Below are 16,954 nucleotides of genomic sequence, written 5' to 3'. Positions count from 1 at the left end.
CAAAAAACGCACGCGGCAAAGAAAGCATCAAAATTTGCGGCAAAAAACACCTGTGGTGCAAAACCACTTAAAAAAAACTGGAGCTGATTTTTCCAGGCAGAATTTTCTGCCTGCAGAAAACTCAGTGTGAACAGGGCCTTATAGGGTATGCTCAGATGTGGCAGAATTGTTGCAGATGTTTGCTGTGAAAAGCCTCAAAGGCAAAGTACACTGCAGTTTAGGGCTTGTTCACATCAGCGTTGGCTTTCCGTTCAGGGGTTCCGTTGGGAGAACCCCTCAACGGAAAGGCAAACGGAAACCTTAGCTTCCGTTTGCATCACCATTGATATCAATGGTGACGGAAACATTGCTAACGGTTTCCGTTTGTCATCATTCCGGCAGGTTTACGTTTTTTTTTACTGAATCAATAGCGCAGTCGACTTAGCGGGACCGGCCGACAATCAAATGTGTACGTGGGTCTTCCAACCGTCCCTTGCAGCAAATGTCCTCTGGTGGCAGCATATTTATGGTACAGTTGGGAAAATTGCTGCTGACCCAACAAGTGCCTGTCTCATGTCTATGACCACCTTAGGCCCTGTGAGGGGCAACTTATCTGGGTGAAGGGCAAAGACCTAAGGCCCTCTTACACTGGCCAATGATAGGGATCCCCAAGATTGCTGTTTGTAAACGGCAACGATCAGCCAATGAACAAGCAATTGCTCGTTCATTGGCCGATCACATCTTTTATGCAGCATTAAATATTACCGTCATCGGCAGCACATCTCCCTGTGTAAACCGAGAGATGTGCTGCCGACATGATGGAAATGTATGGGGACGAGCGATCGTAGTAACCAGCGTTCGTCCCCATACATTACTGATCATAGCTCCTTGTGAAAGGAGAAAACGGGCGCCGATCAACGAGATGTCTCGTTGATGGGCGCTGGTTTTCACGGCCCATATTGGCCTGTGTAAAAGGACCTCTAGACGGGTTAGTCACTCTTGGTGGGAGACGTCAAGGGGAAGGGGCAGTTGAGTGGTCTCCATAGACGTGAGGTTATAGACCGATCCAATCGAAATTGTCTGGATCTACCAACTTATACATCTTATGTATTTGGACAACTTCACAGAGTTTCTCTTTAACTGCTTTTTGGGGTTTCTGTCCTTCCTGTTGACCTTTCTTCACACCTATGTGAATTTACATTAATTGAGGCTTGAAGAACAAGCAGCAGGGTGTGGGAAATTAAATAGGTCAGACAGAAAGAGAAACAAAATGGGGCAAGAGGGTGAAAAAAACAAAACAAACATATAAAGTAAAAGTATACGTGACCAGAAAAATATATACAAAAGGAAGTCATACATAGAACCTTGGATGCACTCAAGATTTTCTCATTTAAAGTGAGTCTCTGCATAGAATTTATTGCATATAATATTTTCTGTGCTCCGCACCGTCCCAGTGATTGCCTTCCAAGGGGTTGTATATTAGAAAAAAAGGGACTGTTGTTTTTTTCCCAGAAACAGTGCCACTCTTGTCCATGGGTTGGGCCTGGTATTCCAGCTCAGCCCTATTTATTGAAAATTGATTTTGAAAATTGCACGTACAAGTAACTGTTGCGCGACTCAATATATTGCTGTAGAGTAGACTGACTTTCCTGCTACAAAATATCTGTGTGTAGCCCCAGCCTATTATTTGGGCTTTTTATGGCACTAATTGTGTGTTATATGGCACTATTCTATAGGGACTTTATAGCATTACTATTATAGTAAATACTAAAGGCGCCCATATACTTTAGATAGCTGTCGGCTGGGCTTGTTCGGTCTACAGCTAATCCTTTAGTCTCTACTATTAACATGCATTCTTTTCTCGGTCGTGCGTGCATGTTTATCCATTGCGAGAACATGTTGAAATCTAATATACCCGATCCTTCTTTCCTACGTCGTCTGACGCCAGTGTCGAGTCAGGAGACCCCCATACACATTAGATAGCCGGGGTGTTAGGAGGACTATCAATATGTATGGGCACCTTTTTAAACTGGAGAAAAAAAATCCAGGATTGGAAAAAAAAAAAAAATTTGCCAAATTAACGGTTTATATTCTAAAAAGTTTGTGGGACTTGTTTTCTAAAAAAAAAAAGTTTACATTTTTGTATTTTTAGCTTCTATTTTTTGTTCATAAAAAGCAAATTGGATGGAACATAATGAGGATGTAAAGGTAAAGTAAGTACGTGGATCCGATTGCCAAAAAAAGAGCATCATTTTCTAAGAAACGCTTTCCTCTTGGAAATGCGCCATTTCACAATAAATGAATTCCCTTATGACTCATAAAACCCAACCCTTCCGTCTACATTTGCATTATTTCTATCTCTGCTCTGGCATAAACTTACTCCTAGCATTTCATTCAATAGAGAAAACAAGGCCTCGTTGCCCATAGCAACCAATCAGAGTTCAGCTTTCATTTTCTAAACCGTACTGGAAGAATAAGACAGACTCTGATTGGTTGTGAGGCCACTGGCACGGTTTTCATCCCGTATACGTTTTTCTGGATTTCCTGTTCGTTATCTAAATGAAGAACCCTACAGTCCCCTCTCCTCAGCCTGGAGTGTCTGATAAGCGGGAACAATAAATCGCATTCAACTAACTAGACAAAGGAGAATTGATGTATTTTATAATTAACTTGGTCCTAAATAGAACAGTTTCGACTTAAAAATACGGACGCTGCAAGGGAAATTGAATATTACATCGACTTTTAAAATGAACGGCTGTTCATGTAATACATGGATGGGCCGGGGGCAAAACAGTGAGAGTCACTGTTTGTAGCGGCTTTATGTTCTGGCTCAAAGAGGGGAGCGGGGGAACCCCCTATAGGATGTCCGAATGTCCTAATAGGGTGTATGGACATGGTTGTCGGAATGATAACTTCTGATTAATTATCATTCAAAGTTTCAAAAATTTAGTTAATTTGTTGTTTGTAATTTTAGAGCCAAAAATTTAATGATTATGGTCAAGGATTATCATTTATGGTTGAATCCTTAAGTGGAAAAACCCCTTTAAGTGTCCCCTGTTGCACCTTTCCACATCAATCTTCAGTGTTATTATTTATACAGCGAAAAAATATAAATTGGTAAAAAAATGTAATAGCAGAAATTTTTTTTTTGTATTTTTAAATCCTTAGATTGCGCCCCCTCACCAACCATCAATGGCGCCGTACTTCACTCACCTTATTTTCAGGCACTAGTACTAGTAAAGATGAACACACACTTGTGTACAAGCAAAAATAACTTATGTGGCTTACATAGAAGAGAGGGGACCCCATAGCAAAGATTTAAATGGGACCCTATTATGATGTCGGGTTTTGCCAGCTAGGGCAGAAGGGCTTGTTTGTTTTACCATCCACACCTTTCCCATGACCCTTAAGATAATTCCCTTATCCCTGGTTTGCTTCCAATTCAGTTCCACTAGAGAGGGGACTCCCGCACAGATTCTTACCACTCGATAGCAGGGGGGGGTCACTTGAAGTCTTTTTTATTTAGTTGGTTATTCATGATAATCAGTAGGGATTGGTTGTCTGCCTCTCTACACACAAAGTAAGAACATCTTGTCTTTCCATTTTTACATGGCCAATTCTGTTCGCCCCGGCCCCCCAACATTCAGACCGAAACAAAAACTTGCACCATTTAGCTGCAACTTTTTTTAAGCTGCTTATGACACCTAAGACCAGTGGGGTGTCTACATACAGGCAGAACACGTCAAGTCTTTGGGGCTCTTGAGAGGAACCATGCGCTAAACTGTTTCTGCTGCTTCCCGTCTGACGGTCATAGAGTTAAAGAGGCTCTGTCACCACATTATAAGTGCCCTGTCTCCTACATAAGGAGATCGGGACTATAATGTAGGTGACAGCAGTGCTTTTTATTTAAAAAACTATCTGTTTTCACCACGTTATTAGCGATTTTAGATTTATGCTAATGAGTTGCTTAATGCCCAAGTGGGCGTATTTTTACTTTAGACCAAGTGGGCGTTGTACAGAGGAGTGCATGACGCTGACCAATCAGCATCATGCACTTCTCTCCATTCATTTACACCGCGCATAGGGATCCTGCTAGATCCTTATGTGCTGTCTTATACTAACACATTAACAATACTGAAGTATTTAGACAGTGAATAGACATTCCATGGGATGTCTATTCACAATCCCGGCACTTCGTCATTCTGTCTGTGGTAGTTACAGCAGAGCAAAGCGTAATCTCGTTGTAACCTGTCATTTACCGCGTAATCTCGCGAGATCACGCTTCCTCTGCTGCAACTACCACAGACAGAGCAACGAAGTGCGGGGATTGTGAATAGACATCCCGTGGAATGTCTATTCACTGTCTAAACACTTCAGTATTGTTAATGTATTAGTATAAGACAGCACATAAGGATCTAGCAGGATCCCTATGCGCTGAGTAAATGAATGGAGAGGAGTGCATGATGCTGATTGGTCAGCGTCATACACTCCCCTGTACAACGCCCACTTGGTCTAAAGTAAAAATACGCCCACTTGAGCATTAAGCAACTCATTAGCATAAATCTAAAATCGCTAATAAAGTGGTAAATGATGAAATTCTGGTTACCCACAGCCACCACTAGGGGGAGCTTACAGCATAGTGTTATACAGCGCGCAATTCATATGTAGTCAATGGGCGTGGCATTTATCATGACAAGTGCAACATGTCTCAGACATTGATCAAATTAATGACAGTTTTCGCATAGTGCCAGGGTTGTCCATGAACCATTATTGGTAGGGATGAGAGAAAATTCTGTTCTCCCAAATACTGATTTATATGCAAATTACAAACCTGGTAAATGGATCCTACCATCTCAGTGTAGTCCACATCCTAAAGATTAGATGTATATACAGGAAAAATAAAATTTGTGCGTCTAAGGGAGAGGCACAGGAAATTAAAAGAGGAAGTGTAAGTGAATGTTTTGTGGTATACAAAAGTAAACAGGATTGACCAATTTAATAAATTCTTTGTAATTTTAAGGCTCTGTTCACATCTGCGTCAGAGACTCCGTTTGCCACAGTCACAGTTCCGTACAAAAATGCCCAAATAAATACCATAACATGCAGAGCTATTTCTTCTGATAAAAGGACGGACACCCTCACGGTGCCATGTCAACATAACATAGCATATCTTCATGCTTCAAATAAAATGAAAGCCTGCCTGTATTTATAATCAGTTGGTACATGTGAATATATTACATTGTGTAATATATCATCTTAGAGGAAAGTGGCAAGTTCCTCACCTCGTAGCTCCGTCTTCCTGACCTGCAGGATCTCTGTAAATGTTCAGAAACCCCCGCAGTCTCTAAAAATTCTCTCTAGTGTAAAACTTTAAATAGAAGTCAGAGGAGGGGGAAGAGGGGCATGCATCTACAGTAATTCTCCCTCTGGTATGTGTGCTAGATTACATGCTAAGAAGAGCCGCCCATTCATTATGGTTGACAGAGAAAAGGAACACATAGGCCCCATGCACACGAACATGCCCTTAATCACGTTCCGTGATTACAAGCACTGATGGCCGCTGATAGCCACCAGCATTTGCGAGATGTGCACCAATATAAAGTATATGGGAGCACAGTCCGTAAAAAGCAAAAAATAGGACATGTAAATATACAGGATGGTGTCCATGGGCAATAGAAGTGAATGGGTCCGTAATTACGGACCAAATCTAGGGTCATATGCATGGGGCCTTACAGAAATGGTACAGAGGGGAGGAAACGACCCAAACTATTCAGGTTATGTACAACATTTCTGGCTCCACTACATCTAATACACGTCTACAGCAGCCTAATAAATGAGATTTTGTTACATATTAATCCTTTCCCACAGACCACCATAAATACACTATATGAACAAAAGTATTGGGGCACCTGCACATTACACATACAGCAGCTATTATCACATCCCATTCTAAATCCATAGGCATTAATATGGAGTTGTTCCCCTTCCACACTTCTGGGAAGACTTTCTACAAGATTGTGTAGTGTGTATGTGGGAATTTTTGCCCATTCACCCAGAAGAACATTTGTGAGGTCAGACACTGATGTTGGGGGAAGGGGTCCGGCTCGTAATCTTTGTTGTAGTTCATCCCAAAGGTGTTGGATGGGGTTGAGATCAGGACTCTCTGCAGCCAGTCATGTTCTTCCACACCAAACTCCCCCAACTAACTAACCAACCAACCAACCATGTCTTTATGGACCTTGTGCACTGGGGCGCAGTCGTGCTGGAACAGAAAAGGGACAAACCCCAAACTGTTCCCACAAAGTTCGAAACTACAATTGTCCAAAATGTCCTGGTATGCTGAAGAATTAAGGTTTCTCTTCACTGGAACTAAAGGGCCTACACCAAACCCTGAAAAACAGCCCCACAGCATTATCCCTCCTCAACCAAACTTTACAGTTGGCACAATGCAGTCAGGCAGGTAACGTTCTCCTGGCATTCACCAAACAGGTTTGGCGATCAACCCGTGTCATGTTTTAAGACCGGATCGGACATTGACTTACAGGGTAGTCACCTATAGGTGGCACTAGGGAGGCAGTATTCTTTCTTTTGGATGAGAGCTATTTTCCAGAGACCCCCTTAAAAGAGTCTGTCTGGTAAGAGAACCATTAATAGAAGCATTAAGAATTAGAATAGAACCATTAAAGGGCTTGTCCGGACACAGGATCGGTCAGAAGTATATGATCAGTGGGGTCCGGCTGCCTCTGGGCACCGGATGTCCATGCCAGAAGCAAATGGCTCCATACGCAGTATAGTGGCCGAGCTGCGGTACTGCAGCTGCTCCTATTCAATTGAATAGGAGCCATTTTGCAGCACGACCGCTATACAGCGTATGGAGCCAACTGCTTCCGGCACCAGCGCTGCATACCCTGCATAATATCCAGTCCCCGGAGACAGCTGATCGGTGCGGGGCCCGGGTGGCAGACCCCCACAGATCATATACTGCTGACATATCCTGTGACTTGGTCATCAGTGTGAATAAAACGTCCCATGTCCGGTCAACCCCTTTATGAATAGAAACACCCTTCCACCTCTTCTGTCCGTGCCTGTTTGCGAAGGCGCTATTGGATTCTCTATTAGATGAACTCAGACACTCTGTTCCTAGAAGCAGCATATCATACTATTCGCTACTTTAGAAACTTTTCCCTGGGATTCATTGCCGAGGGTGAAATCCTCAGCAGTCTGCCGCAAATCCGCAACAAAATCCCCATGTATGGATTGGCTGCGGCAAATGTGGCGTATTTTTATTACACGTGTGAATCCACCGAAGAAGCGGAAGACTTCTAGACCAGCCGTGGTGGTTTGTGAGCCATTGTGTGCAGCCAGATCTACTATAAAATATCTAAAAACTATAAATGATAAATATACTATATGTAACTAGAAATGATATAAAACAAATCAATGTCTTCATACAATCATCTCATCACTTATATATAAGTCCGCAGTGAAAACACGAGGTTATGTGGAGACTAGATGATGACATGGCCGGTAGACGGGTTGTGTGTTGGTTCTAGAACCCATAGAAGTGTTTGTTATATGGAATTACAGAGGTGTGGTCACTTTTTTGCTGCCAGCTTAAAACTCAGGTGAGTCAATTCATACAGAACGAGATCATTTCCTAGATAATCGAGTCACTTGAAATAAGTGGCACACTAAAAGGAGGAATTTTGGCAACTATAATGCATGTCCTTAAAGAGGTTTTCCATTTTCTGACAACTGATGACCTATCCACCGGATAGGTCATCAGTACATGATCTGTGGGGATCCGACACCCAGGCCCCGCACAGATCAGGTGGTCCGGTGTCTCCGTGCATCGGACGTACAAGCCGGAAGCATTTAGCTCCGCCCACGGAATAGCATCCGAACTGCAGTACTGTTCAAGTGAATATGAGTGGACCTGCAGTTCTGCAGCACGGCCGCTATGCTATGTACGGAGCCAACTGCTTCCTGGCTCCGTCCATAGCAGTATGTGCCACAACAGCCGGTGCTCGCAGGCCACCGGATCGGCTTATCTGTGTGGGGTCCGGGTGTTGGACCCGCACTGATGACCTACTGACGACCTATCTGGTGGATGGGTCATCAGTTGTCAGAAGTTGGACAACCCCTTTAAAGGGAGTCTGTCACCAGAATGTCTGTATTACACTTAGTACCAGGGCATTGTAGAGGAGGCATACCTGTTTCTAGCGTTTATTTTCATTTTTTGCTTACAGCCTCCCTTGTAGAGAAATACGTTTTATTAACTTTATGCTAATGAGCATTTAGATGCAACGAGGGCGTCGCCGTTGCACTTAAATGCTCTTACGTCGCTCCTCAGTTCAACCCCCCCTCCCTCCCTTCTTACATTGATTGACAGGGGCCCGGCAGCGTAATCGGCGCGTTCATGCCTGGCCCCGTACTATCTGTAACGCGTGTGCGTCTCTGCTCTTAACCCGGCGCATGCGCAGTACGATCTTTCTGCTCTCCATTCTAATCAGCAGTACTGCGCATGCGCTGAGTAGAGAGCAGGGACGCGCGCATAAAGTTAATAAGACTGATTTCTCTACAAAGGGGGCAGCAAGCCGAAAATAAACGCCAGAAACCGGTTAGTCTCCTCTACAATACCCTGGTACTAGTTTAATACGCACATTCTGGTGACGACTCCCTTAAACCCCTTAATTACAGCCAGTTCACCTCTCTGTTAAAAGGTCTTTTTAGGTTGTGGGTGACTACCCGGCTATCAGTGAAAGCTGGAGATGCCACAGAAAGGTTTTTGTTTTTTTTTACCTACTTCCAAAAGGGCCACCTATAGAGCATGCTGTGTTTTTAAAAGAATAGCCTGAAAACCACACGTTTCATAAAATCCCATTGAAACCTATGGCCGCAGCAATAATGTACAGCAGCAGATAATCCACCGCGTGTGAATACGGCCTAACTTCAGTTTTTCACATGGATATGCAGTATGTTGCATTTCACCTCTATCTATTTCTCTACGTACATAACAACATATATTACAAACACTGATACTGTATCTGCTTTATCTGTATTATAGAGGTTAAATATATTCTAGTTACATGTGACAGGAAACACTGATCTTTACCTCAACAGGAAATCTAGAATTAACATACAGATCTTTTTTGAGGCCATAAACTTTAAATATCACACTCCTAGATTTCTGCTTAAAGAGACTCTGTCACCACATTATAAGTGTCCTGTCTCCTACATAATGAGATTGGCGCTGTAATGTAGGTGACAGTAATGCTTTTTATTTAGAAAAACTATCTATTTTTACCACGTCAGGAGCGATTTTAGCTTTATGCTAATTCGTTTCTTAATGCCCAAGTGGGCGTGTTTTACTTTAGACCAAGTGGGCGTTGTACAGTGGAGTGTATGACGCTGACCAATCAGCGTCATACACTTCTCTCCATTCATTTAGTCAGCGCATAGTGACACTGCGTTATTCAATATGTGCTGTCTTATACTGACACATTAACGTTACTGAAGTGTTTAGACAGTGAATAGACATTCCTTTCAGCCAGGACGGGATGTCTATTCACAATCCCGACACTTCATTAACGTTTCTGTGGTACTTACAGCAGAGCAAGCGTAATCTCGCGAGATCACGCTGTAAATGACAGTTTACAGCGAGATTACGCTTTGCTCTGCTGTAAGTACCACAGAAACGTTAACGAAGTGTCGGAATTGTGAATAGACATCCCGTCCTGGCTGGAAGGAATGTCTATTCACGGTCTAAACACTTCAGTAACGTTAATGTGTCAGTATAAGACAGCACATACTGATCTAGCAGGATACCTATGCGCTGAGTAAATGAATGGAGAGAAGTGTGTGACGCTGATTGGTCACTGATTGGTCAGCGTCATACACTCCTCCGTACAACGCCCACTTGGGCATTAAGAAATGAATTAGCATAAAGCTAAAATCGCTACTAACGTGGTAAAAATAGATCGTTTTTCTAAATAAAAAGCATTACTGTCACCTACATTATAGCGCCCATCTCTTATGTAGGAGGTAGGGCACTTATAATGTGGTGACAGAGCATCTTTAAAGGATAACTAAACGTTCAACAAACTTCTGACATGTCAGAAGTTTTGATTGATGGGCGTTCGAGCACTGAGACCCCTACCAATTGCTAAAATGATGCGGCAGAAGCGATCGTGTCAGGACTGAGCTGTTTCGGTTCGGCTTTTTCCGGAAAGCCGATGTATCGTGTACGGGCTCACAGACTTTCTATTGGGTCCGTACTCCAATACATTGATTTCCGGAAATGGCCGAACAGAAACTAAATTGGTGCTCGGACCCCCACCAATCAAAACTTATGACATGTCAGAAGTTTGTCGAACGTTTTATTACACTTTAACTTGAAGACCTAGAGTTGTTTATGATCATATTCACAGGGTTACAGTTGTGTACGCTATGGGGTAAGGACAGATCCCTTTAAATTAGGGCAACTATAAGATAACCCAATAAAGTAAGCTAGTGGCTGTGATTGCATATTCTTTATGGATCCCTGATCTCCTGTTAGAGTGGCATAAGAGAACATAATACAATTCTGCCTACCGGCGGCGCCTCTAGGGGGAGCTAATTACAGATATCCAATGTTCCACCCAAGTGTCCATTTCAGATAGATGCCAGACACCGTATACAGCCTCACATCCAAACTGTGTCTTATAGCTTAGTCATCTAATAGATACCCAGGCCTCAAATCAGTTTGGAAGCAGTCAGGCCGTGTTATTAAATTTAGGTGGAGAACCATTTCTACCAGTGTCTCTTCTGTGGAATTCCGTGCCGCTTGACGTTTCTCTGTCATTGCCTGCTTGTAGACTATAGGTGTAATGTGGTGTCACTGTCTGTTCATTGTTTTCTAAAATTTGAGTTTTTCCCCTTCTCTATTTTGCTTCCTTATTTTCTCTTAGAAATGATTGGTATTAACACATTCCACAGTTCAGTGCTTCAGTTTGATCATTTAAGAGAACCTTAAAGGGGTATTCTCAAGGAAAACATTTATGGCATATTAACGGTATGTACCATAAATGTCTAATATATGAGGGTCCTAGCTCTGGTACCTACACATATCTCCAGAACTGGGGTCATCTGACTCTTATCCAGGCAAGGAATGAAAGGAGAGGTGGTCGTGCGTGTACCCCGCTCTTTCCATTCATGCCTAGGAGTGTAACGGAAACAGCCGAACAGACATTCTAGGGATAGGTGCGGATCCCTGAGCTGGGACCCGCATCTAACAGACATTTAGGGCGTATCCAGCGGATATGTCATAAATGTGACAGGTGGGAATACGCCTTTTAAAGGAGCTTTCTCATCAAGGGAACCCCTTTTTATAAGGTGTATTAGGGTATACAGACATTAAATAATAGGGTTCCCTACTCAGAATTCACCTATTTAGCCAGAACTGCTAACAAAGCACTTTATTCGATTTGGCGGACGTGGTTCATCCATGTGTTTTTTTATGGATAGCCGGCATGTAACATTACATTGCTGGCCTCAGCTTTTCCCCGCAATGTCAGCTGATTTTCCAGGGTTTCAGAAACTGGACCCCCAGTAACCTGGCCGGCTTCAAACAAAAAAGGAGTTGTGTGGATGACGCAACTTTAATATATGAACTCTTATTGTAAGGGTTAAAATAAATTTAAAAAATTCTACCTTAGGCCCCTTGCACACGACTGTATTTTCATCTATCCGTAAATACTGTCCATAAATATGGATCCGTAATTCATCCATATATACGGAAGGGTGTCTGTAGTTACGGATCCGTAAAAAAAAAAAAGTGGGAGGCTGCAAATGATGTCACCAACTTGTTGCATAGACGGACGGTTTACAGATGTACCTGTAGACATATTTACAGAAGCCCCCATAGGCTTCTATGGGAGAGTCCGTGCCGTAATTACTGACCAGTATAGGACATGTTCTATCATTTTTTCATCACGTACACCCATCAGTAAAAATATGGAAAGGTGTCAGTGGGCAATAGAAATAAATGGGTCCGTAATTACAGATCAAATATACGGTCGTGTGCTGGGGCCTTAGTAGATCTTAAGCAGAACCATTTTGTTTTGCATGCAGAACATGAAGTAACCTGGCAAAATAAAATGTAACTTACCTGTTGGATGCATCAAGTCTACCTGTACTGATATCTAGGTATAATAGGAGGTAGAATAAAAATATAGATATATATTTTTTGGAATACTTCCCCAGCGCTGTCTCTTTGCAAAAAAATGTATATGCAAATGATTGTGGCAATCAGTCCATGTGAGGCAGGAGGTAAATGCTATATGTTTAATTGAAAATAAGCTACGCGTTACAAGATCGGACCGACCTCTTCATCAGGCAAAAAAACATACAAGTGGCTGGAGAGACCCACTTTATTTTGGCCTGATGAAGAGGTCAGACCTAATTTAACACAGTGCCCGTGTGGCTCCAAGCTGGAATCCTAGCTGCAGTATCCTGCTCTGACAAGCCCGAGAGGGTGTTGTGCCCCCAGCACAGCGCCTTGTGTTAGGCATATTTCTTACCCCCAGACCCCTATTTGCTTTTCTTTGATGATGATGATGATGCACTATGTGCGCCAGGCGTTTTCTCTCTCTTTTTTTCGTTCCCTTATACTTTATGTACTGATATCTTGTATTATGGACCAGCAGAGTCTACGTGGAAGGTTACAAAATGTTGCTTTCCCCTATGTACAATGGAAGAAGCGGTGGTCTGAGGTCAAGACGGCATCATTACCATATCTACAGGTGTAATCACACACCCCTCATGAATATACCGGACTTATAACTGTAAACTTATACAGTCCACTGTATTCTGCATCTCTCGTATTAGCCAAACTGTGTTTTTTATTTTTTTGTGGCTAATGGGATGATGGACCTGTCCCTGTAATATGCTGCCCTTACCTAGGGCAGCATATTCAGCTAACAGATCTACTTTAAAGGGGTTGTCCAGGCATGGGACTGTTTTCTCTATACTGATTACCTATCCACATGATAGGTCATCCGTATATGATCGATGGGGAGTCCGACACCCTGATCATGCACTGATCATCCTCTGTTCCGGGCGCTGTAAGCTAAGCAGGGTCGGTGCTGGAAGCAAAAGGCTCTGTACATTGTATAGCGGTCGTGCTGGGTTACTGCAGCTCTGTTCCTATTCACTTGAATAGGCGCAGAGCTGCAGCACGGCCGCTATACTGTGACCATAGCCATCCGCTTCCTGCACCAACCCTGCATAGCTTCCGGCACCCGGAACGGCTGATCGTCGCAGGATCCGGTTGTCAGACCCCCACCGAACATATACTGATGACCTGTCCTGTGAATAAGTCATCAGTATAGAAAACAGTCCCATGCCTGGACAGCCCCTTTAAGTTAAGATGGTGTAATCTCCTTATCCCCCACTGTTAGAGAGATGCTGCTTCACCCCCTCCCCCTCCTACAGATTTTTTTTTATGACTGAGGAGGCTTCAGAATATGAACATGACTTGTAGGGAAAGGGGAACTACCGACTCCTAGAAGATGAGGAAAGTTTCATTTTCCATATTACAAAGTCTCATGTATTCCCATATATTACTGATTAAATAGGGCATATGTTCAGGGGATATCCCGATGGAACAACCGCTTTCATAACTTTGTTTTGTTTATCCTTTTTGTTAGTAGGTCGTTCAGCGCAGTGGATTATTATGTAAATGATTTTGTTCGTTTCCTGGAATGTCATAATTTTTAGACTAAATATATAATAAGGAAGCTGAGAAGTCAGACGTTTGGCCAGCTTCACTACATAGTTTATAACAGTTGTGTCCTTGTACTTTCACTCAGATCTCAATATTTTTTTTGCCTTGAAATGGCCACATTAGGTATTTGTCAGCAAAGCATGTTGATTTCATTAAAGGGGCCCCACTACTGGGACCCCCACTGCTCGGCTGCAGTGTGGAGAACATTGAATGGAGTGACGGTCGAGCATTCGCCCACCGTTCCATTCAATATCTATGGGAATGACGGAAACCGCTGAGTACAACGCTCGGCTGTTTCCTTTATTCTCATTGACCGTAAATGGAACGGCGGGCGCATGCTTGACTGCTGCTTTATTCAAGCTCCTCCTCACTGCCAGGGGTGCAGTGGGGGTCCCAGCGGTGTGTACTCCCAGTAGTATGTGTGAGCAAAGAATGTTCATTCCTGCACTATGCAGCAGAGGGCGACAAGGAGTACAAGAAAAAACTCCCCCTAGAATTTAAAGAACTTTCAAGTTCTTGGTCTACCTCAAAGTGACTGTCCAAATTTTAACAACATTTCCTTTTTAGATGAGTGCCTGTGGTTTGGCTATTACCCTAAGTTGTGTTTCAAGGCTTTATGAAGGGCCGGACATTGACTTATAGGGTAGTCTGCTATAGTTGGCACTAGACAGACCGTTTTCGTCCTTCTGGAAGAGAGCTATTTTGCATAATTTATCCCAGGATGCATTGCCCTTAAGACTCCCTACCAGCTTGACCTCTGCAAGGAGAATCCGTATCATCCAAGAGCTTTTAGGTCCAATATTCTGTGCTGATTTATTTCTTAAAATATCTTAAAAGTGGTTGAAGCTTAGTTTTTCCGGCACAGTGCTCTAGATAGATACAGAGTTGGGATTTACCATTCTGGCAGCCTGGGAGGGAGTTTAAGAAATTACGGCATACCGTTTATACGTGATGCAGTTCGCTCCTAGGCTCCCCCTAGTGGTGGCTGCAGGCTGCCATAATGTTACCGTATCTTTTAACTTTAAACTATGTTTCAGAAAAACAGAGCTCCGACCCTTATAAAGAGATAGAAGTAAATTATTCTGCATAGAAGGTTGGACCTATTCAGATAAAAAAAAAAATGGTGGACATTCATTTTAATGCATTTTTCTGTGCGAAATTCAGATGTCAAAATAAAAACATTGTTTTTAAAAGCGTTTCTTGTAAAATTTATTTTGGATTTCACTTTGTTCAGTGTTTTTAATATTTTTTTCTCATGACCTCTAGATATTATACATAAAATATCATTCAAGTGAAAGTGAGGAAGATACGGAATGTGATCCAGATAGCTTCTTCTGCTAGAAAAGTACTAAAACAGTTGACCGTATCCCATACTGTGTGAGAACAGTTAGTGGACTCTTATCGACTGAGAGAAAAAGGTACGGTATACATAACTCTAATATCTTGTACTATGTTAGGGCACTGTTTTGTGTATTTACTTAAATACTTACTGATATATCAAACCATCTCCACAAACCTAAGACTGTTATGACTGCATTCACACGTGACAGTTAATGCCTAATATTACTCGTGAATTACTAAGTTGGTGTATAGACTTTGGTAGAGGTTCTGTACCCGTCACAAGGTTTATACGTCAGTTTTACATGGACCTTGTACCACACTTATTGGGGGGAATTTGTATGGCACACTTGCTTAGTGTAGCATTCCCTTTTTTTTTTTTTTTCCTTACTCAAATAATGAAACTGCACTTGTCATATGCAGCCCTGTCCTCACTAAAGCTGCTCATACACAATAGAATATGTTTTGGTAATCCACCAACTATTTAATTTACGGAAGGCTTCCAACAGTCCCTGACGATACGAACATTGGCAAGTTGGATCCTTTATTGTTCTGCTATCAGAAATGTCAGGAAGTGGCTGGCTACCCTCTTCCCATAGAAATAAATATGGTCAGGAAACAATCCAAGTGTGGTACACAGATAAGCAGCAACAGTTTGTAGAGTAAGATTGAGACCAGTGGAAAAAAAAATAATCCAAATTTGATACGCCGATAGCGGTTACAGTTTGTAGAGTGAGGCAAAGAGGTGGTCAGGAAACAATCCAAGTTTGGTACACAAAAAAGCAGCAACAGTCTGTAGCATAAGGTAGAGAAGGGTCAGGAAACAATCCAAGTTCAGTACACAAATAAATAGCAACAACTTTCTAGAAAGATAGAAACAAGACTAGTGGCATGAATCTCAATATTCTGGCATTGAGGAAATACAAGATCCAGGCTTATATAAGAGTCAAAAGGGTGAGACTAATCAGGTAACCAAGGCAAGGAATCTCAAGAGGCAAAAATCAAGAGAAGCTAGACAATTTAATTCAGCATTGGAGCTGTCCAGCATCAACAGTGGGTCAACGAGAAGAGCTACTGCCCGGGACACAATGGTATCTGAGTTTGAACCTTTCCTATAATGATGATTACACCTCAGGTCCTTCATACATAGAGGATGTTATTTTAATAAATAACAGCAGGGTTAAATTAACCTATTGACTTGGATCAATGTAAGGATTATTATCATGTAATGTCTTTGTCTATGTCGAATTGTTTATGTGCCATGTCTCCCTTCTCTTTCTTCTGTATTCTCATTACAAATTTAAATTATTATTTTTTTTTAGAAAAAAACATTGACGGTTTAAGCAGCTGCCAGGCATCTCTTACTCTGCTTACCTTCAGGGAAACAAAATAATTGAACTGGAATATTTTTTTTGCCTTTTTTATTTTCTTCTGGCTGAGGGTATCCCGGGCCCAATAGACTGCCAGCAGATCCCATTAAAATTGATAGGATCTACTGACAAACATTTTATGCCTGTGGCCACCTTTAAAATACTGTAAATACTTTTTACTATTTTTTTTGTTGTTTCAATGACTCTAAAAATATAAAAAATAAGCAACTTTACGTTCTATACAGACCTATATGTATCCCATGCTAAGAGACTACAAACAGAGTAGTAATGGTCTGATCTTTGTAGGAAGGGTGTGTGACAATAGAATCAGACAACACAGGGTTTGTTCGTAGTCTGTTACCATGGAGACGCATCAGCCTGTATAGAAGCTGTAGACACAAAACAATATATTTTTAATTAATACTATTTGCGAAGTTGCTTAATTTTTTTTATTTTTGAAATTGTTGCAAAGATTGACCTGCCAATTAATTCTCTTGGTCCA

General features: G+C 42.1%; 1 protein-coding gene across 6 annotated transcripts in view; it reads left to right on the top strand.

Annotated features, from left to right (window-relative positions):
• Positions 1–16,954, top strand: part of TRERF1 (transcriptional regulating factor 1) — a 151,718-nt gene that overhangs the window by 90,557 nt on the left and 44,207 nt on the right. For all 6 annotated transcript variants that reach the window (XM_075863266.1, XM_075863265.1, XM_075863261.1 and 3 more), the window contains exon 3: positions 15,011–15,162. The gene's annotated coding sequence lies outside the window, so the exon portion shown is untranslated. The remainder of the gene's footprint in view (positions 1–15,010; positions 15,163–16,954) is intronic.

The sequence above is a fragment of the Rhinoderma darwinii genome, chromosome 4, assembly GCF_050947455.1.
Source record: "Rhinoderma darwinii isolate aRhiDar2 chromosome 4, aRhiDar2.hap1, whole genome shotgun sequence".
Lineage (NCBI taxonomy): Eukaryota > Metazoa > Chordata > Amphibia > Anura > Rhinodermatidae > Rhinoderma > Rhinoderma darwinii.
The sequence above is the reverse complement of the archived record's forward strand: the minus strand, read 5'-3'. Positions and strand labels throughout refer to the sequence as shown.